The 22335-nt window shown below is 38.7% G+C and overlaps 1 protein-coding gene across 5 annotated transcripts in view; it reads right to left on the reverse strand.

Annotated features, from left to right (window-relative positions):
• The window catches only part of ARVCF (ARVCF delta catenin family member), a 278074-nt gene that overhangs the window by 238875 nt on the left and 16864 nt on the right, over nt 1-22335 (reverse strand). For 4 of the 5 annotated variants that reach the window (XM_054219498.1, XM_054219497.1, XM_054219504.1 and 1 more), the window contains exon 4: nt 16285-16367. The exons of the other annotated variant lie outside the window; for it this stretch is intronic. The gene's annotated coding sequence lies outside the window, so the exon portion shown is untranslated. The remainder of the gene's footprint in view (nt 1-16284; nt 16368-22335) is intronic. 5 annotated transcript variants of the gene reach the window in all.

Below are 22335 nucleotides of genomic sequence, written 5' to 3' on the forward strand. Positions count from 1 at the left end.
AGACTAAACTTCTTTCCTGCGCGTCCACAGCTTCTCACCACGAGTACTCTGCTTCTGGGGACTGGCTCCACCATCAACATACCAGAGAGGAAATAACATCAGGGAAAGCACTGAAGAGAAGATACGCTACTTAGTGAGCCAACTGTGATATGTGGAAACAAGCAATGCCATCTTTGTAGCATTTCCAAAAGAAATGTTATTAACTACTCTAAACACAGTGCTATTCCGTGGTTTCCCACTCTGAAAAGTGTCTAAAAATTGCATAGGATTTCATATTTACTGCTTCAAATTGCCAAAGCAGTTTGCTTAATTTGCAAACCAAAAGACTGGTTCTTACAGCTATTAACAAATTCCATCTAGAGTTATGGCAAAGCCATTCTGATTCATATACTATCACAGTAATTTTTTCATACAGATATATTACCTTTGTCCAGAAAATATCCATGTAAAATAAATATCTAGTGAAAATGCGCTTCCTTAAAAGAAACATCATTGACAGTTTAGAAGACAAGTATCAAGTTATTACTATAGGGAGAAAAACTGATATATCTTCTCTTTCAAATATATTAATTTTACAATAGAACAAACGGTTCCCAAACTTAAAAGTTAAGATCTTGAATCATTCACAAAACAACCATCGTGCTCCCCTTCTATTTTGCTTAGTGGGCAGGCTGTGCTTGCAATTATTTGCAGAACAGACATTCATGTTATTCCAAGCATAAGGTATTGTTATCAATGCAAACAAACTTTAATATCCCCCTCAAATTACATTTGCATATGTATATAATAAATATATAATATATAATAAATATATGTATATGATAAATATACATACGCATAAAAGTCAAAATACTCGCTGTACGGTGGAGCACCTTAGTTCAAGCAATGAGGACAGATGCACCAAACAAGTCTGTAACATTTTGGGTCAACACATAGGTAAAATTAGTAGACTAAGCTATATGCTATATTGCTGGATAGCTGCACGGACAGAAGTGGGGCGGAGAAAAGCCTTTTCTAGAGCACAGTTAGTTTTCCTAGAGCAGCACACACAGCAATTCCAGAGAACAGGAGCGTCCGGTGGCCTGCTAGCAGCCTGCTGAGTGACCACTGCGGGTCTAAGCTCTCCCGCTGCCCCATTCCCAACCTCAGGGCTCATCAGATGGACACTGCAAGCTTGGGGAGCAATAGGCCATTCCCAGGAAAACAGCATGCTACTAGAAAAGATGATAGTGAGCAGAATAAATCCACTTTCAACCCACAGCCTTCACGCTCTGAAGAGGCCTTCAGCAACACTGGGGGACAAAGGCAGGACGAAATCTGGCCAGCAAATACACACTGTTAGCCTGCAACAGACAACCTAGACCAAAAGCAATACTGCAGACACAGTCACAGGTATTTCATTTGTAAAGAATCACAACCGAAGATTTTCTACTTTTTCTTTTTTATTTAATACTGCTTGCCTTTTCTTTTTTCTTTAATCAAATTACAGCATTACCAGGTTACAATATCAAGGGTATGTCAAGTCACAGGTCTTGCAGAAGTGAATCTCTTGTGATTTCTGCACGGAAAAGTAGTGCTGCAGCTCCCCCAGGCACAGGTGTCCTTTGCACTACCTGTTTAAGAAAATACCCCACAAGGTACCAGAAGAAAACTAAAGGCCATTGCTATTGTAAAACTAATCAGGATCTATTTTCTCATTTGCTAACAGGTAAGGGAATTCTTCTCTTTGTAATGATTATTTTGAGTGCCTCTAATTTCCTTTTCAATGATTTTTGGCAGAGCTCCTTGCAGATTCAAGGCACAGAGAACACATAAAAGACAGAAAAACACGCATTTCAAAGTGCAACCACATATCTTTAAACAATCTGTCTGCCAAATTTAAATTAAATATGTGAAGACGTTACAACAAATTTATGAAAGGAATAAAAAACAAGTTGAAATCAGATTTCACCCATTGGTCCAAAGCAGTTCTAGTCTAGCCTTGTTTCGATTTGTTTTACTCGCTGGTATTTGAGGATATAAAATGCACCTGCACGTTGAGCCTACCCTGGGACAATCCTACAAAGAGTAATTGCAACCCAGTGACCTTAACTTGACTCATCTGTTTGGAATTAAGTTGCATTAACTGCATTCTGCTCAGGAATATCTGCATGACCAACAGAATTAAATGGCAGTCCAATGAATTATCAGTCTCTAACAGTCTTTTGAACAGTGACAACCAACCGAACGGATTCATGAACTTCCAGCTAGGCCCCTGATCAAGATTACAATTTGGGTTGCTTTATCATATTCTCTCCGCAGTACAGTCAGGGCATGGGGGGTTGGGGGGGATGGTGTGTGTCAAAACAAAAGGGGGGAAAAACCCAAAACCTCTTCTTACCTGTTGCTTAAAAACTAACAGAATAATTTACTGAGATTTAGGAGGCTTAGGGCTGTGACCCTGGAAGCAGCTGGCGACAGTGGTGCAACTGGAGCTGGGAGAAAGACTAAAAATATTCACAAAAATGTAGCAAAATAAAAATAAAAGGCTACTACCTGGAGTTGCAACTGCAAGAAAGAAGAGTGACAATGTGGCTTGGTAATTCTCATATTACTGGATTCTTTCTCTCCTGGGTTCTGCGCCTTTCTCCTTCAACTGCCAGCCCTTCCCAGCAGTTCTTCTTCTTGACCTCACAATCCATGAATAAAACAGTTTCAGTCTTGCACCCTGTCATCCATTCATCACTCTGCTAAGTCCCTTTGCTGGCTCTGTTCCCCAATTTATGCATCGTAAAATTCTGTACACGTTTAACAGAGCAGCAATTTATAAATAGCTTTTATTACACAAGGCAGGCTTGATGCTCAAACTGGAGGTCAGAGATACTGGCACTTAATTCTTAAACTTTTCCATTCTGCTGTTCCTCCCAATTTCTCACAACTAGCTATCCTCAAAGAAGAATGTTAATGTTGATTTCTAATTATCTTTTCTCTTTGATGAGCCCGCTTGTTTAATAGTGGGCAATATCTCTTTTCATCTATGAAATATTAGAAAAATGAAGAGACGAGGCAGTTACCCCCACACTGAGTCATAAATCAGCCACAGTTCTACTGCTCCTGAACTCCAAGGCACAGATTCCCACAGCAACCTATGGATTCTTTTTCATAGTATCATTTTGCTCAGCTATATATTCTGAACATGGGAGAACCAACTGTAAACAACAAAGCGAATACGCTTCAGTGTTAGACTGAACTGAAGCGGGGCCACTGAAAGAGCAGGTGAAGCAAAGGATCAGGGTATGGATTTCACATCTAGAAACCACTACTCGGTACCAGTAGATGACAGCCTTCTTGCATCCATCTATTATGGCTTCTTGCCATACCCTAAAATACCCTAAAATAGCTGAATAGTGGTGGAAACAAAGAGTCCACAGGGGGAAAGAAGTTGTACGCTAATGTCCCTCCTCGAGAAGATCTTTGTAACAGTTCTTAGGAATAACAACCTCTTCCTCTCCTGGCTTGGTTCATTCATTCTCTGGCTTACCAGTCCATTGTGCAGGTGTTGCTGTATTAGATACAAGTTCTCCCCGCAGTACAACCACTTGTCACTATGCTTTATAAAATTAATCCAAACCTGAGGTTCTATAGTGAAATTATTTTATAAGTAAATTGTAGAGAAAGCTGATGAAGAAGCGTAAGAACTCAAAACACTTGCTACTCAATTACCATGTTCAATGCTACCTAAAAATATTAAATTATTACTGCTGAGCACTCTGAGACCAGTTTGTTAAGACACCCACTAATATGAATACTTGACCCTGCACTTAGGTATTTAAATCTTTTTAAGGTTCATAGCCCACCCGTCCCGCCTTGAGGTATAATCTGACACACGGCCAAGAGGGAAGGCTGTTTAGAGCTCTAATAGCACAGAAACCCATTTGCAATTGCTCTTTTCATTTACCCTCTACAAATCAGTCAAGGACCCAAGCTCTTGAAGAAATACTGCTAAATTGGACTCTGGTATTACTACAATTGCTCAGTAGCAAGGCTGCAAATGGAAGTAATTCTCAAGGACTAAGAAACTTCAGAGCACCCCAGTAAAAAGACTGACAAAGAGAAGAGCAGGAAAAAAATGTGAAGAGAGTCTCCAAGTGCTGGTTTGTGCTCAGCACGTGCTGAGCCCATCCTCCTCCCTGGGCTGGCTCGTGGGGAGAGCTGGTGACACTCCACAGGTGTCTCAGGCACCATCCTCTCTTGCACTGCCTTCAATTTGCACATTCTTCTCTCTGGTGCACGCAGCAAGATTGTCATGCAGAGCAAAGCAGAGAGCACCAGAGATGGCTCACCAGCATCAGGGGAGTGTTCTCAACACTGCAGGTCATATGGGGAAGTAGCAAGAGAGAAGGCCATTGTGAGCAAGTTCTCCCAAAACTCCATTTCTCTTCAGAGACAAGGAAAAGAGAAGGGTGATAGGACAACAAGGTCAAGCATCATCAGGTTCCATTAAAGTTCTCACAAATGTTCTTAAATGAGAGTCCGTAATCTACTGCTTTGAAAAGAGGAGCTATTTGTGCTATTAGTTTTGCTGGAAATTAGGACAATTCTACCTAAAAAGCATCTCCAAATCAAATAGAAATATTTGACAAAGTATAAATTTTGACAAAATACAAACACTAGTTATTTTTTTAGGAGGAAGCTCGATACATTTAAATATATAGAGCATCATGGTTGTGACAGAAAAGGATTGAGCTTAGCAACTCTTTACCAATTAATTCCAAATTGAGGATATCTACTTTAGAGTGCAGATGTGCGGTTCTTTCCCATCAAGAGGTCACACATTCAAAAAAGGCACACAGAGCAATATTATTATATAGTCCTACATTTTTTCAAAGCTTTGTCCCAACTCCAGAGTGATCGGCGGTACACAGTGAGCACGCTAATGCATCTGTAGTGGACTGCACTTATCAGGCTTTTGAAAATGCTTCATAAGGTCATCTACCAGGAGCACAAGTCTCTAAACATTCCAATTTCTTCTGTGCAAGTTTTAATTCTTTTCGGGCATGTTAAATATGCATCCATGTATTACTGGTCTCTTCTACCAATCCACTCACTGATATTGCATCTAGTAGAATAAATATTTGCTTTACAGAAGGTATTGCTGGGTAGTTACAGAGCATCTCAAACACTTGGCAACTATCAGTTACGCGTTGTTGTGCAGAGATACTATTTTTCCTCATTTTGTAGATCATGTCATTTAATTTCTTAAAGAGGTGGAATAATTTAGGAGACTTTGTCTACAATAGGAATAACATGCAGCTGTTACAGTTGCTGTATCCAGAAATCTCTGTGCAGCTGATAAAGGTAAGCCTCATAAGCATGTACATGGTATTTGGTTATTATTTTGTAAACGTCTCTCTCCATTTTAGAGTAATACTCTACACATAGGAGACGGCCCCGTTAGAAACATTACACCATAACTGATAAAAACCAAAGGAGATAGGGTCCAAAATGCAGGTTCCAGTAGGCAAGAAAAGCAATAGCTGAGATTAATTCCTTAAGTCTCACGACTTGAACAGACTGCAAAGTTCAGCAACTATATTCAAATACGATGAATGCCATAATTATGACTTCAGAGATAAGTGGAAATATTTTGAGAAGCAGTAGTTCAACTAAAGGCATATTTAAAATAGGGAGTCCTAAACTTTACCTACTATAAAACAGTCTTAAGGGATTAACTGTACCTGTATTTTTAGTTGTTTATGTCTGATATATGCTGTTCTGGAATTAAAGAAATAAAACCTCCTGTCTTAACACACTACCATTAATAATTGCTACTATAAAGACATGAAACTCTTCTCTCTGAATCGAGGAGGAACTAGCGCCCAGGTGTTTGAAGGGAGACTTCATTCTCCCCCAGAGACCTGCAAAGCTGGGGACTTCAATACTTGTGGTGAGTATCAATGATTAATGCTGACTATAAAAATAACAGAGAACAAAAGTAATTAATCCTTTCCAGGTAGCATAATTTTCTCTGGGGTTATTGGAAGAAGGAACTTAAACATTATTTCTGCCAGTGTTCAGACTTTGATTTCAAATTATGCCCTATAAGGGTGAAATTTGTGACAAGGAACAAAGCTTAGGAAGATGGAGCAGAAGACAGAATGAATGTGAAGAGAGAAAGGGATAAAAAGATTTGTTGTAGAGCTCTTTGAAGGAGAGAATAAACAGAAGCTTGAGAGAAACACTGAAGAAAGGGCAGTCACCAGTTGGACAGGAAAATCATGTAAACATTATGTTGATAGACCAAGGGAAGAAATGTCAAGGACTTTACAAGAGATCAGGGAGAGAAAGGTATGAAGTATAGGCACAACAAATTATGCTTTTGCAATTGAGAGGGCAGTTTGAGTTACAGAAATAAAAACGAAGCACTATCAGAAAGCAAAGAGCGCCTGGGCGTTAGAAGAAAAGACAAAAGCACAACGTTACACAACTACCACAAAAAAACCCAAACATATAAGCCCACACAAACCCTGAGGATCCTAATTAGAGAGAACAGGGCTGACCCATAGTCCTATTTTCTTTCATATATTCAGCCAACAAACTGCAGAGAATTCCAGCAGCTAGAATAGACAGTGACATTTTAAGTCAATGAGAATCTATTTTACTCTTCCTCCCACAACACAAATGAATAGTAGTGCTAATGAAATTCCACTCCTATTATAAATTGACAAACACAATCCTGCATTTATCCCTTCCAGCAAAATTTGCCTTTTAACAAACTCAAACTATTCTGAAATACCCCGCGGTCACAATATGACAAAACAAAATACCACTCTCTCCTGCGCTGCCCTTCTTCCAATTAACTTGACTTTAGTGGATCAAGATAAAATATTTTCTACTGTATCTTACACCTACAGTTTTGGATGACTCCTACTAAAAGATACAATTTTAGTCACAGACTTTAATACAGTCTGGTTATTTATTTCACATTTGGTCAAATGTTTTTGACTGAGGATGGATTTCTGCTTTATTACACCAAAATAAATTGCTTTAAAAAAACAAAAGAAATTCCCCCCCCCCCCCCCCCAAAAAAAAAAAAATCCATACACACTGGTTTCCAGTGCTATCTTCTTCAAAATGACAAGGAATTATATTATATGTAAAAATTAGCAAAAGTTTACATAATAAAAATAACTGACTGGATTTTGGACCAAGGTGCAAAGTATAATCTGTGCATATTTTTATTGAGAAAAATGAGAGAAAATATTCTTATTCTTTTCTTTTTAAATGAGCTTCCTCAGAAGGGTTAGATAACCTTTTCGTATTTAATTGTGGTACACTAGGAAAGAAGCCCTTTGTATCTCAATCAGAAGGATACAGAGAAATAATTCTGTGTTTTCTTTCAGGCAAAGAAAGAAATAGCTATAATATTTACTGAGCAGGAGAGAAAAAAAGAAAAAAAAAAAAAAAGAAGAGAAGAGTGTTATGCTGTGAGCTGTGTGCTCTCACAAGCGAGGCAGGGTGTGAGCAGCTCCCATGCCCCGGTGACGCAGTGGTCTCCCCTGCCCTGGCTGTGTCACACAGAAGAAAGGCAGGCCAGAGCCCCCACATCCCAGCTGAGATGGGAGGCGGGCGACTGGCCATCGTCAAGTGCCAACAGCTCCACGGCACCTGTGGGCCTGCTTGACAAATTCCATGGTGAGGAAAGACTTTTTCCCCCCCAGAAGTCTCTAGTTTGTATGTAACCCTTCCCTTCCATCCCTGACTAGTTATGCACCCCACTGAGGACAGTCAATAATCTGCGCAGCCTGAACGCTGGCTAGCACGACACATCTACGAGCAAGCTCTCCCAAATTTGAGAATTCACATTGGTATCTGCTGCTATTATTAAAGATAATAAATAAATGCAGCATGTCAGCTTCAAAATCCAACCTATTTTCTGTATTTACCTTCTTTCAACATAGCTTTAATACAAACTGAATGGCATAAGTATTATAAATGTCATCATTCTTTATAAAAATAAACAGCTTTTCCAGCTGTTTTGTGACTACGTCCAGACCTGTACTACTCCATGCCTAGCTTCCACCATCACACAGACACATGCTTCTAAGAAGAGTCTTCCAAATTCCTTTCTAGCATTTGCCTTCATCCTCCACAAACAAAGTTAATTTCAATGAAATGTGGCCTATTGTCCAACAAGACATGACTAGTTCTGAACTCCAAATAGCTAAGATGCCATGAAAAACCTAGAGAAGCTTTGTGTTAACTACAAACTCCTTGGCAAAGATCACCCTTACGTGTGATGAGTACTGTAACACAGGCATATTTACTGCAATACACAGTTCCAAGGCCAAAGAAACACGCACCACAGAAAATCATTTCAGTAACTTTCCCATATATAGCCAAAGGCACTTTCCCATATAGACAGAGCTATATGGATTTCTTTCCCTTTATCATTGTTGTCTTTACTTAGTGAGAGATGCTTTGGCCTCGGCTCTTTGGAGAAGAGTTACGCATGACCACAGAACTCCCTAGGAAGAGTTTATTACTTTCAGGTTTTGGCACTAACTCCTTCAGGATCCTCTTTCCACTCTCAGCTAAGCCCTAGAAAGGTGACTGCATTGACAATAGGGGGGAAACAAGAGGGAATATTTGCAGCTGTGAGTCTCACCGTCGCAAAGTAAGCTCCTTTCCTAATCTGCCTCGATATGCAATTCAAATTTACTAACATCAGACAGATGAAAAATCATCCTCCCATGATCATCTGCTCCTCTCGTTCTAGACTGCACAATTCCCTTTTCCATTTTATTCCTTTGATTCAGTTGAGGACCATTACTGCTGGCAAGTATTTTGGACAGGAAGATATCAGCCTCTAATACTTAAAAAATAATTACCTCTTTCCTATCCACTTTTATTTCTATGGAAAGTATTGCTAATGCTTATTTGAAACAAGTTTTTCTTTTTAGGTAATACATGACCATGTAAGAAGGTTCGGTGACAATGCCACAGCAGAGAGGTGGAACAGCTGACAGCTCCAAGAGCAGTTAGGCATCCATAAAAGAGCTGAACTTGCACATTTTGACGCAGCGAGATCCATTATGTTGCAAGTCTTTAATAACATTTTCACAAGCCTACAGCTTCAGTGATTGGGGGAGAGGCATCAGGCAGCCAAAGACAGAAATAAGTCAATGGATGAGTTGCATATATATATTTCCACCTGCTGGCAGAAAGTGTTTACACAACAGTAGTATGCTTTTACAGTGCTTTAAGTCTGGAATAAATCCAATAAATCAGTGGAGTTTTCCTTGGTTAAAAAATAAACACAAAGCAGCATTTATCCCACAATGTCACTGGCACACAAAGATCATTATAGAAAGTCTGCTTTTGATAAGGTTGTATATCTCCAGATCTGGGGCCCTAATGTTAGTCTACCTGATGTATAATTTTTATTTTTTTTTTAATTAACAACCGAGTGCTACCAGTTTCCCAAAACTGCAAATAATGAGCTTAAAATTACTAAACACAGAAACACGTTATGATGCTGTTAATCAATGCTCAGCAAAATAAGTATTTTCCAGCTGATGTTTGTTTGAAATTAAAAGGCGTTCCAAGCCAGGACTCAGAGGAACAAGCCCGTATTCACCACAAACCACTGAACTGCTGTAACGTGGAAACAACTGTTCTTGTTTCTTCAGTGCTCATTGTAGCAGAGCGTGGTAAAGTTAATAGCACAGTTGGAAGAGGCCCTTTCCAAAACACTAAAAAAGCCTCCATTGTCCATAAACAGAGTAAATTAATCTCTGTTCTCCATTGCACCAACAAGTAGAGTATTTCCAAGTACTGACACCACACCCCCAACCTCACTAGGGCATTTTCCCCACATTGTGCACTCCAGGCTTCCATCTGATACCACTTTTAATACTTCAGATTCGCGATCCATCATCGGTGGGTTTTATCAAGTATACTCCCCATGAGTTCAGTGTTCAAGTCCCAGACAGCAGTGGGAGCTAAACACGTCATGGAAGAGGAGAAACTGAGTCACCTCTACTGCAGCACTGTTCAAGAGGCATGAAGAGACTAGTTTACTAGATAGCAAACTCTAACATTCTATGCTCCTTTCACAAAACCCTAGTTGAAATGTTGAAGTCTCCACTTTCTCTCCCTTCTGACCTTGATGACTTGTGTGACAGGGCTGTTTTCAAACATATTTCCAAGCTCAGCTCTGTAAAAAACCTTCCTGAAAGATATACTATTGCATTAACACATGCTGGAAAGCATCTAGCCCTTGTGCTGCCCCCTGTATCTATAAATACCCAGAGACTGACGTGCAACTACCAAACCAAATCCAAACTTCCTCCAAGAATGCTGAAAATTTCCTCTCTGTCACCAAATAAAGTATTACACCTTTGTGCCAAAATAACATCCCATACACATACATAGTAAAATGTGAAAAAAAATACCAGCAGATATTTTCACAAATGCCTAGTGCCAAGAGAAGAAATTCTCAGGAAGCGCTGTGCTCGATTACAGCATTATGAATTTAATCTTCTGCCATAGAATCATGGAACAGAATCACAGAATGGCTTGGGCTGGAAGGGACCTTTAAAGGTCATTTAGTGCAGCCCCCTGCAATGAGCAGGGACACGAGCAGCTGTCATCCAGCTCACTGACTTCTGATTCTCTACAGCTATCTTAAGGAGAAACACTTCGGGAAAGCAAAAGAATTACCATACAATAGGCTACAATTTAATCAGACGAAGGAAAATGCTGAATACAATGTCAATGTAAGAATATGCTAATGATCACTTTAATGAGATAAATATGCCCTCATATCCCCCATCAAAAATGCCCGAGATCCATCTCTGCAATGGTAGGGAGCAGCTGCAAGAAACTGTCTCCTTTCTACTGATGTGGGCGATGCTAAAGTGGCAGCGATTCCTGGAATTCCAGTGAGGCAGAAGAGGAGGAACAAGCAATGCCTTTAGCTTCTGAGATGCATCAGGGCACATTTCCCTCTGTTTCTGAAGGCGCTGTTTCAGGGAAACAATCCCTGCCAGAACTCTCACAGGACAAAGCACCTCCGCAGTTCTGCGAGTGTAACCCTCCAGATGGAGGGAAAATTCAGCTTTAAATCTAAATGGCAAAGGTCATTGTTTTATTAAGACTTTAATACTCTTGACATTACTATGTAGGGATTTTAAGAGCCTATTTCAAAATTTAACAAAGTCATCGGGTTTTTAACAGGAAGACCCTTTAAGTTGTACAAGGACAAAGCCTAGCACAATTCTTATTGACAATTTTCAATGAGTTTCTACTGCAAAGTTGGTAAGTCAGTTTTGGAAGATTTGTCCATGAACATCCCTGTTGAAGCCAACAGCACCAATTTACACACCATAAATAGGACAAAGTAAACTTTTTAACACCTACAGAAAGAAACAACAATTTAAAAAGTCACCATGGCATGGTGCAGCAGTGGAAAATGGCTGCATTTCAATTGCATCTGTATCTGTTCTGCAATTTAAAGTTAATTGATGAGGATACATTTCGGGGGGGGGGGCCACGACATATGAAGGAGCAGGTATGGTAGGATGTTTCTAAGTTAACGCTTTATATTTATTGTTTAATTCTTTTCATCGTCTAAGTTTCCTTTATCTGCTTGGAAGGAACTTTAATGGATCTAAATAAAAGGAGAAAATTTGTCTAACATTTACGCTTTGCCGATTCTATTAGATGTTGCCGTAAGAAGTGTAAATCAAGAGATTGAGTCTTAAAGTTTTATTCACTGTAGTTTTAACAGACCATGCCAATATTACTCCAGCATTGCCAGAGATGTCTCCAAGAACACTGGGTGAATACTAAGAAGGCCTACCGTGACTTGTGCTATGGAAGTACAGATTAAATCCTAAACTTTTAATCTCCCAATTGGATCCACATGGGGAAACTCAGTATGGCTTCAGGGAATTTGCCAGCAAAGACACCACAGACGAGTTATACCGTATGTTTAACCAGAATGGAAACATTCGCAGATCTTAAGGATCAGAAGTTACATGTTTGTTTTCAATACTAAGGTGTGCAAAGATGAAGGGCTCTTTTTGATAGGTGTACATTAGCATGTTTCCACATGCATATACTGTCTATAGATTATCCGTCTTTTGTGTCTTTTTTCTAGAACAGCATACAAATTTTGAATACTAATGCATTTCAGATGAAGCAAGGTTTCTCTGAGCCATGAAGTAGAAAGCAAGAAGACACCTAATGAAGTATCACACAGACTTCAGCTACGTGAAAGTCCACTTTCAAGGCCAACCTTATCCAGGCAATTCAATGAAATTCTACTTCAGACAGATAAGTACTTTTGCAAGGCTTTTTACTAATAAGCAGGTTATATGCGCCATGTCAAAAAAATCGATTAACTACACCCTACTAAAAAAAACCTGCCTGTTTTGATAATCAGAATTCCAGTAGTCCTGATACTCCCTAAAGTGACTTATAATTTATTAAGCCCTACCTGATCAAACCATAAAATACAATTTGTGGTATTACAACCTGTCTTCTGTTAGTGCATAGGTAGCTGCACAGTGAACTGGAGGAAAGAAAATAGCCTCAGCTTGCTGTGCCGCTGCTGCAGAGCGCCAGGCTTGCCCTTGCCATTGGCACCACCATCCGGAGGAGACCTGAGCTCGGAGGGCAGCGGCTCCAGCATCACAGCAACCAACAGCCCGGGCCTCGCACAGCTCCACGGGAGGAGTTCAACTCCAGCTGCCTGGACCGCACAGTCACCCATAAACCATGCCAGGTCATACGCAGCACCCAGGCAAGTTCCCCAGGCTTTTCAACAAGTAACCATTTTTAATTTGGAATTATAAAATGATTCCAAAGGAAACTATCAGAAATACATGCAATTAATAATATGTATTATATGTAAGAACCCAACATTCCTTTTTAAATCCACTCAACAACATCAAAAGCACTAGAATTCTGTGGGTAATAATGAAGGCAAAGTCAGGAATCATCAGCAATTCTGCAAGGCTTTTATGAGCATTAACTAACGATAATCACGTAGAAGTAAATTCTCAGGCATACAACACAGAGTAAATCATCAGACTTAGTTGGTAAACCATGTCATGCAGAGACAATAGTAGAAGTTCAAATTCAAGACAAATAAACTTGGTGTCAGATAAACCAGATAAAAATAATTTCCAAGAGCTACATATGAAAAACCACTAATTAATGTCTATGTATAATATACACTACATGGAAGGGAAATTCCTTTCTGAAATGACTTAGCTCAGATTTGTTTATGCTGCAAATGTTTATAAACCAAAATGCTATCTTTCAGTCATTTGAGTATTTGGGTCGTATGTTGCACTTCCCAAGCGTGACAAAGCATCCAACATGCCCAAGACAATTTTATAATAAACTTAACTACAGACAATTTTTTAAAAAATAGCTTACTTGCAAGAAATATCAGCCTATTAAGTAGGAGTTTGATTAATCTAGAGCAATCCATCAATTAAACACGACAAATTCATCATTCTTGATTGTTCCAGAAAAAATGGCAGAAACTTGAAATAAGCAAACATTAATCTACGAGCAATGAATTAGGGAAAAAAAATTAATTACAAGGAAAAAATGTTTATAACAGAAAAAATCCACATGTTCTGGACAGCTCAGGTCTGAAATCTGGCAGCCTGGAAAATGTTTCAAATCAAGTCAACTCCATTTTGCACACTGCAATTAAAACTGACCATTTAAATCACACAACCACAGGTCTGGAAATATCTGTTTAGTATTAATTTCTGAAAAGGCAGGTATTTTTAATGTTTGGCAAATCATTTCTGGGCACCCATTGGCTAGAAGCTTTTATGACAAATTCACTTGTAATAGTATCTCCTGGGGAGGAGCAGAGAAATTCGTAATGAAAGTTAGTGCCTAGCAAATACAGTATCTTGCTCTTTGAAATCTTCACCTTTGAAAAAAAAATTTACTCTTTTTCTTAAATGACATTATGAAAATGCCACTAATAATATTATATCAAGCTTTCATTAAGAGTTGAGAACTAATACACAGTTTTGAAAACTCTACATCTCTTCACAAAATCACATGCTTTCTCTCTAATCTAGATTCCCCGTTTAGATGAGCAGTAACATCTGCGACTAGAATTTAGCCACGTCTACCATTGCTCCAGTAAGTATTCATCCTGCAGTTCTCCATTTCTTGTCTCGCAAGAAGGCACTCTGTCTGTTTAGACCTACTCCTGCATACAATATAATAAAACACACTGGATGATATAAGCAGAATAGTTATAGATAACCAATTTTTATGGTGCAATGATTTTCAGAGCCGCAGGTATTTAAAAAAAAAATAAATCAATATGCCAGAGTAACAGAAATGGTTAAAACTTCTGTCTCCTACTTAGGAAATATCTTTTTTTCATAATCAAGTAGTACAACAGTTACTTAGTCTTCATGTAACCCCAGCTATAGCAGACTACTATAAGCATTTTTTGAAAGAAGAGGAAAAGTCTTCACATTCAGACAGTATAATGTTACTCCCACTGAAAGCCACAGAAATTCTGCCGCTGACCTCAGTGGGAGTAAGAGCAGTTCCAAATGGCTCCAACTTTTCATATTTTGCACCAACACTTCTATTGCAAAAAAAAATGCAATTCTATTTTATCATTAAAAGCCACAAATCAATAACCAATCAAAATAAGCCTAAAATTGTTTTATAAGTGAGCAGTCTCAGCCAAGGAGTTGCACTTGTAAAGGAACTACCCAGCATTCTGCAGGGCTGACAAGCAATAAATTGAGAGCACCATCATTCTGAAAACACATGGCACTCCTGATGAAGGGTGACATACTCCTTAAGATGAGTACACAGCACACCTCACTCCTGAAACAAGCAAATCAGTCTTAGTCATGAACTCTGTAAAAAACATCTTTGGTAATGACAGCACAATTACTGCTCTTTCTTCAGTGTAGAAGGAGCAGGAACATTTTCAAAGTTGTACATTCCTTTACTTCACAAATATGCTGCAGAATAATAACAGCTTGCACGTCTATCTACAAACAGCATCTCATTTGATTGCCTGCTACTTTTTTCCTAATTTTGAACATGTAGTGAGGCTGTTTGGTAAGAGGTTAACTCCTCTGAGTTCTTGTCACTTTATTCCCTTTCACCCCTACAATTATTTTCCTTTGCTCTAAATACTACAAATTTCACCTACGGATGACTGTTACGGTGAAAAGTCTCCTAAAAAACCTCCCACCGCTTCTATATTGTTTAGGATATTAAGAAGCAGTAACTTTCAGGTTTGCTTGTACTGTGTAAACCGTATTCCTATCTTTCACCCAAAACTCTGCTTTCCCTAAAACGAACTTAGAAACAGGCCATTAAAAGAAATTAAATTAGAAAATTAAGGCTTTCAAAAGTTTGAATTATTCTATCGATTTTATTCATTTAGCAAGTATACAACTGTCTTCTGGTTTTAGTCATTTAAAAGATGAACTTTTTAAAATTATATTCCTTTATCCCAACATAAATGGCTTTTCCTTGTGTAAGAACACTTCTGTCTGGTCAGTTCTCGCAGGAATGACTTCCCAAGGCATCAGAAGTCACACAAATCAATAAATTGCTTGGTCTTTGACTACGCTGACGATACTGTTCTGACAAGGGCCCTTCACTTAAAACCAATACGTTAGCAGAAGGGTCAGATGCTGCATAAAGCCAGCCATCCCATCCCACAAGTAGAATTTATACCCGTGTTACAGTCACCTGCCACAGGTTCCCGCACAGAGAGCTCAGAGAACCACCACAAATGAAGTGACGAACCAGAGTGGCTGAGAGCAGGCAGTGAGGACGGGGGAAGCCAGTTCACCTCTCCTCTAAAAGTAGGACAGCAGCAGAACAAAACATTTTTAAAAGGTCCATTTATAAAGTTTTGGAAGTTTATTATGAGTTACATTATATGTAGTTAATTATTCTACATTTTGATTATGCAAACGTTTGGTTTTATACAGTGGCTTGCTATTGCAAGCAGACTAATTCAAACTCTTGCATATTTTAGCCGTGCTCAGTTCAATAGTCCTACTGTTTGAGAAAAAAGCCACTAAATACTATTACTATAAAAAGAATTTAATCTTTCATCACTTTATTGTTGGGTAAAGAATGACAATTGTGAGACTGGAACAGTAAACAGCAAGAAGGATTAAATTAGAAATAATTTTGCCTTCTAGATTTCACAGACATGAACATGTGGAGTTAATAAAATACAAATATAAGTAAGGAAATTTTGACAAGTCTTACCACCCCTTTCAGGCAAGTTGTTAGGCCCCTTTCCTTGTTCAGAAAGCACAACTCGCACACATAACACAAAGTTATGGATATCCCTGAAAAACATAAGAGACAGATCAAACTCTGAACAGAAATTCTGTAACTAATGTGACTAATGCCTTGTTGACCTGAGCAATGGCACAACTCTACACACAGCGCCACAGCCCAAACGCTTGCCAAAACTGCCCTGCTATCCCTAGCTCAAACCAGCCAAGTCAAGGCTTTCATCAGCCTCTAGAGTTCCCGCTTCCTGAAATCAACGTTCGTGGTAGAAATTCCTTATCTGGTTTGAATGCTCTAGTATGCAGCCAAGTTTCTACTGAAATCTCTGGATCACTAAATCTAAAAATCATTTGAGTGTACAGTAACAAGATGCAAAATAGCCAAGATGTTTCTCCTTATTATCTCTTTGCTTAAATATATTTTTTTCTGGATCATACGCTTGATTTCAATGACTTAACACCTGTTACGTACATACAAGAATGGTTTCTATACTAGGGGGTGTAGGTGTGGGTCACAGTCCTCAATGAAGAGTGCTCACACACAAGGCCCAACCCAAACCCACTAATACCAGTAAAAAATTACTTACACTCAGATCCATAGATGTATGTGCACTCAATGCGAAAAATAGCTTTTTATATCAGAGAAACCGACTTATTTTTTTTAAGAGACCTGAAAAATATGAACAAAGCTATCTGCAGACTGCTTTTACGAAGGAAGACTTTGGGGCTTTTCCCCATTTTTGTAAACCCAGTCACATCTGGCTGCCTTACAAATCCCATATATTCTCCATGTGTGCCTTCACATTCCACAGTAATTTTTATGTTTCATTTCACAATTTACAAGTTATGAGGCAACACTATGTCTTAATACTGCAATTCTAGTGGCTTTAAGATGACACTTGATGAAAATGTATCTAATTAGTAAACAGGATGCTGTATTTATCTTCAACTCTGATAAGTAAATACTTTTAAGTACGGCAGAACAAAGGAAAAACCTCATCCCAATCATGAAACATGCTAGCAAGTAGAGCACGTAGACGGAAATTCAGTTTGTCACAAAATAAAATTTCATTACAGGGGTCATGTTGTTCCAGAAGCAGCAGCGAAGGAGATGGTAGAATCATAAGTAGTGTGTTGAATCAGTACAAATCCAACCTCAGGCAAGAATTTTCCTCAGAAGTTTCATTTTTATTAGCAATTCAGGCTTCGCCTGCTGAGCAATTCAATCCAGGGGTTGGAAGCAAAAGCTTGCCATTGCTTGCCCTGTTAAAAATTTTTCCCCAAAAAAATATAAACACATAATTTCCCCTAACCAAAAAGAAATGCAAACAGCGATAACAATCAGAAATAATATTAAACAGACATCAGTGGGGTAATATTACAGATTAAAAAATGCCTCTAATAGCTTGATTCATTTTTAAAACGTTGCAGCAAATCCTAAACTGACCCTTCTAAATTTATTTTTAAATAAGTATGGCAACTCTGTATGAGCCATTTTAAAAGCTTCTACTTCTTAAAAAAAAGTGGAAAATTATGGCCTATAAAAAAAAAAAGAAATAAAAAAAACCCACACACCATTAAGAATCTCACTGGGTAAGAAAATCAAAAGCTGAATGGCAACCCATTTGAATTCATGTTTTCAATATAAATCAAGATGTCACTTAAGTCACAAATCTGGGTACCCTGCTACCTATACATGCCTGTAGCACCTAGGAAGGTTTCATGAAGAAATTATAATTATCTATAACGTAATCTATGTATGTTATAACTTCTCCTCTTTTTTGAGCAACAAAGCTCAAAAAGTCTGTTCCACATTCTGGTAATTTTCACTTGATTAAAAACTAACCACTATTCAGCATCTGACTCATGTGAAGGGAAATTCGAGCATACGATACATGCACTGTAAAGAGATCAGCTAGAGCAATTCTTGATGAGAACTATCACCTGATATTAAAACATATCCCCAACTTTTTGCAATAATGTACTCTTAAAATTGCAAGGGGTGTGGATGTAGTGTGATTTTGGATATCCTTGTACAATACAGCTGAGCAAAACACCAGGTAAGTCAAGCAGCAAAGCAAGAGAACAAGATTTCCAGTCTTCACTTCTAACCTTGTGTAAAAAGTTCCGTCTGCCAAACTCTAGGTCCTGGAACCCTTCTCAAGAACCAAGCCAACACTGAAACTACAGAAGTAGTGCAAGTGGAGTTGTATTTTGAACTTGCCAAATAACACACAACACTAAGGAGAGAAGAAACGATGGGAAAAGAGCACTTCATCTAGTGCTGTATCATAAGCTCGAAGAAACCTCCTTCTGCCAACCAGTTACCAAGAACGAATAAGTACATACTCTGAAAATTGCAGTAAGGGCTCTTATAAGTCTCTTGTAAATATTCAAAAGACCCACCATATTAGTAGTTCCAAACATAGTAAGAGGTGAAGGTCTCTTAAAGAACAGCTCTAAGCACAATGCTGCCAATTCTGACTGGAACCTTATGTTGAGACAACACCAGCTGACAAGGGCATGACCTTCTATTGATGCTGAAAATGATGACTTCGTTCAAAACGTGTTTCGTTTTGCTGCCACAGATTTAACAGCTCAGGCTTTGTCCCCATGAGATGAGTAGAACATGCTCATTAGGTAACCTATTTCCACAGAGACATGATTTTTAAACAAAGGCTAAGCACCTTTATTTTAATATTACAAATATGTCCTCAAGGTACGTTAATGCAGACCAGTTGTAGAGGTGAAAGCCAAGCACAGAGCTCTGGTCCCAGGACTGTGCCACAATACCACTCTCTCAACAGGAGGATTGCACTGACCGAAGTTACGGGTGACGTTCAACATGTCAACAAAAAGCAGCACGCACTGAGCAGAAATACAGCTCAATGCACCAGCACAGCAATTCTGAGGCTCTTCAAAAATGTGCATAAATAAAAGGAAATAATTTTCGCTTTGTTTACCCAGTTTAACAGACAAGACAATTATGAATTATTTTAGCAACTTCTTTCAGCTTGTCAAAAATATTTACTGCCCATTGTTTTCATCTTCCTAGATACAGACACGTCAATGTCAGACAATATCTGTTACAATCAACTTGGATGTACTATTCCTACCATCTGTCTCAAGTCTAACCCATAAAGCAAAACTGAACAAGAAAAGAGGACGAGAGGAAGAAGGGAACAGAATACCACAAAGATAAGCAGGCAGTTATTTCTTTCTCTGAATGCAATAACAAGAACTCTAGAGGCCAAAATGTTCCAGCTGAGCTAACTATGGCTTCCTGCTGCTGTTACTAACATGGTATTGTAGAAAAGTAATTGCAAATATTACTCACAAAGTACAAAATACCAAATAGAAACAAACAAGATAATGGAAGAAACATGCATCTACTGGCAAAGCCAAAACTCATTAGAAGATTATATTCAATATGCTTTGAAGCCATCTGTATAAAGTGACAGCAGAAGCCTTTAAATTTAAATATAGCTTTTAAAATCCTTTATTTCACTACAGGCAGAAGTTTGACTTTAAGTGCTAATTTAAATGAATACAACCAAGCTGGTTAAAAAAACCAAACAAATTGGAGTTTCATAAACACAGCTGCTAATGGTACCCTCAGAACGGGAGCCACATCCCAGCCCGACCACAGCTCTGCCCACCCAGCTGTCCCTCCACAGCCCTTGCCTGTGCTGGGAGATTCACTGATGGCTTCTACTCACTGGTGAGAAACGTGAAGGAGATTGTCTTGCATCCCTGAAACTCCTTTATGGACTTGCCTGCCCTTTGCACCATCAGAATCCTTGCAACTTTGCATCTTCTTGTAGAAGACAATAGTTAGAAGGATATTCAACTATTAACCATCTTATTTTCACAGAATTGCAGGATGGTTGAGGTTGGAAAGGGCCACTGGAGATCATCTGGTACAATCTCCCTGCTCAAAGCAGAGTCAGTTATGAGCGAGTCACTCAGGATCTTTTCCTGAATGGTTTTGAAGATCTCCGGGAATATAATCTCCACATCCTCTCTGGGCAACTTGCTCCAGTGTTCAGTTCACCCTTACAGTAATTTTTTTTCCTCAGTTTTCAGTGGAAATAATGACTTCTCCACTTGGTGCCTATCAGCATATTAGGCTGTGCTGCCTGTCGTAGGATTCGTGATCAGTGGGAGCTGCTTAAATCAACAAGCTCTGAAAATGGCAATGAGATGTATAACCATGAAATTTACTGAACGGGCCTGCATACATTAGTAATGACACAGCATGGCCTCTGGGCCCGATAATGCAGAGATTCCTTCATCTTCCAATGACGGCTCTGAATTCCCTCCTCACACAAGGACATACAAAACAGACATACATTTTTACTCCTGGATATTGCACCTACTTTAAACCAATTGGGTTTTGTCTTGTTATTGTATATACCTGATAAGTTTCTTTCAATTTCACACTGTCAAAGATATTTTAAACAATCAGTTTCTCAGGAAGCATCTACTATTAGCATTCCTTGCCTCCAAAAATGCACGCAGGCAGCTATTCCAAGGTGGAACTGGGAGAAACCTGTATAAACTCGGTGCTCTTGAGATTTTTATCGGAAATCAGTCACTTGATTTCATGTGATATGACAAGAATGCACAAGCATATTTTTTTTGTTCTTTATTCCAAAAGTCTCAATGATATTTGCTGTAAGAAGGACAATGCCAAAGGTTTCCCGAGGAAAAGTCATGTCTGTTCATGACTGTCCTCTTAAAACATGTAAGTAGTTCAGGTGTATTCACTCAAAATACATCTGTGTGAAGAAAAGAGAAATTAATATCAGGCTGCTGATCACTAATACTAAAACTGTGTTATTGTTATATTTGTGCATAATTCCTTTCTCATTTTATATTCTCTAGAAGAAAATGCCTTGAGAGATTTCTTTTCCCCATTAGAATTCTCCAACTTGCTGTAAATATTTTATATCTGTGCAGCTACTAAAGTCACTAAGTTATCAATCTTGTACTTTAAAATAAGTCAGCCTATTTCAGCATCTTTCCCCCTCCCCTCCTTCTTCATTACAGCTGTTTTCATTCTGGACTCTCCACAGAAGAATCCAGAATGAAACTGGACTGTAATCTGTGTGCACCTGTAATCTGTATCTACATTGTATTAGTAGGATCCTCCTAATTAGATTTAATTTCTTCAAGTGAGAAAAAAGTGACATGCTAAGCCTGCCTGTTCTTTGAAGAATGTCCTAGAAGGTCAAATGGTGTGTATATAAGGGCCTTGTGATGTGTTTGACACGAGTAAGATAAGGTTGGTCAACATTTCAGATGCCTTCAGTAACGAAAAGCAAAGTAAATGGTATTGATTCCATTCACATCAATCTCAAAATGGTAAACAAAATAATTATATTCTCTGTACAGCAGTCTCATGGATACATGCAGATGTACTTAATAGATCTACTGACAATAGAAATCTCATTTAAGTCAGACACTATGTGAAATTCTAGTTTTCTTAATTGACCTACTATGCAGACAGTAAAGCTTCTGAGATCTCTACATCACTTATCCATTTGAAGTTAACCAGAGTTAAACATTCTACAAAGATCAGGACTCTTCCTATCGATTACAGCTCCAAAGCTTGTCTACTTTGAAACAATAGCTCTGTTCTTTAAGAGATATCTGTATTACTAGTTTTGAAGCTTTTACAATACCAAAATATGTTGGTTTACTCCTTAAAAAAAGACACATTAAAAATGAAATTAAAAAATAGCACTCTTTCTTTCGTGAACCAGCTGCTTTCCCCTAGACTTCAAGCTCTTTTCACAAGAAATACTTGTGTTTATTCTGTAATTTTTATTAGTCTTTCCCTTCTTTTGTGGTACCATGACCTAGATTATTTTTTTAGGCTTCTCAAGTGCTAAAAGGCTTCTCCCACAGGCCTTGCTTCCTGCCCCATGGGTGGAACCACACAGCACAATGCCATGGACACCAAACCTCTAGCCTGCAGGCTCCCTTTCCCAGCTGCATTACTGCCACAGCTGCATTT

The sequence above is a fragment of the Rissa tridactyla genome, chromosome 13 (genome assembly GCF_028500815.1).
Source record: "Rissa tridactyla isolate bRisTri1 chromosome 13, bRisTri1.patW.cur.20221130, whole genome shotgun sequence".
Classification (NCBI taxonomy): Eukaryota; Metazoa; Chordata; class Aves; order Charadriiformes; family Laridae; genus Rissa; species Rissa tridactyla.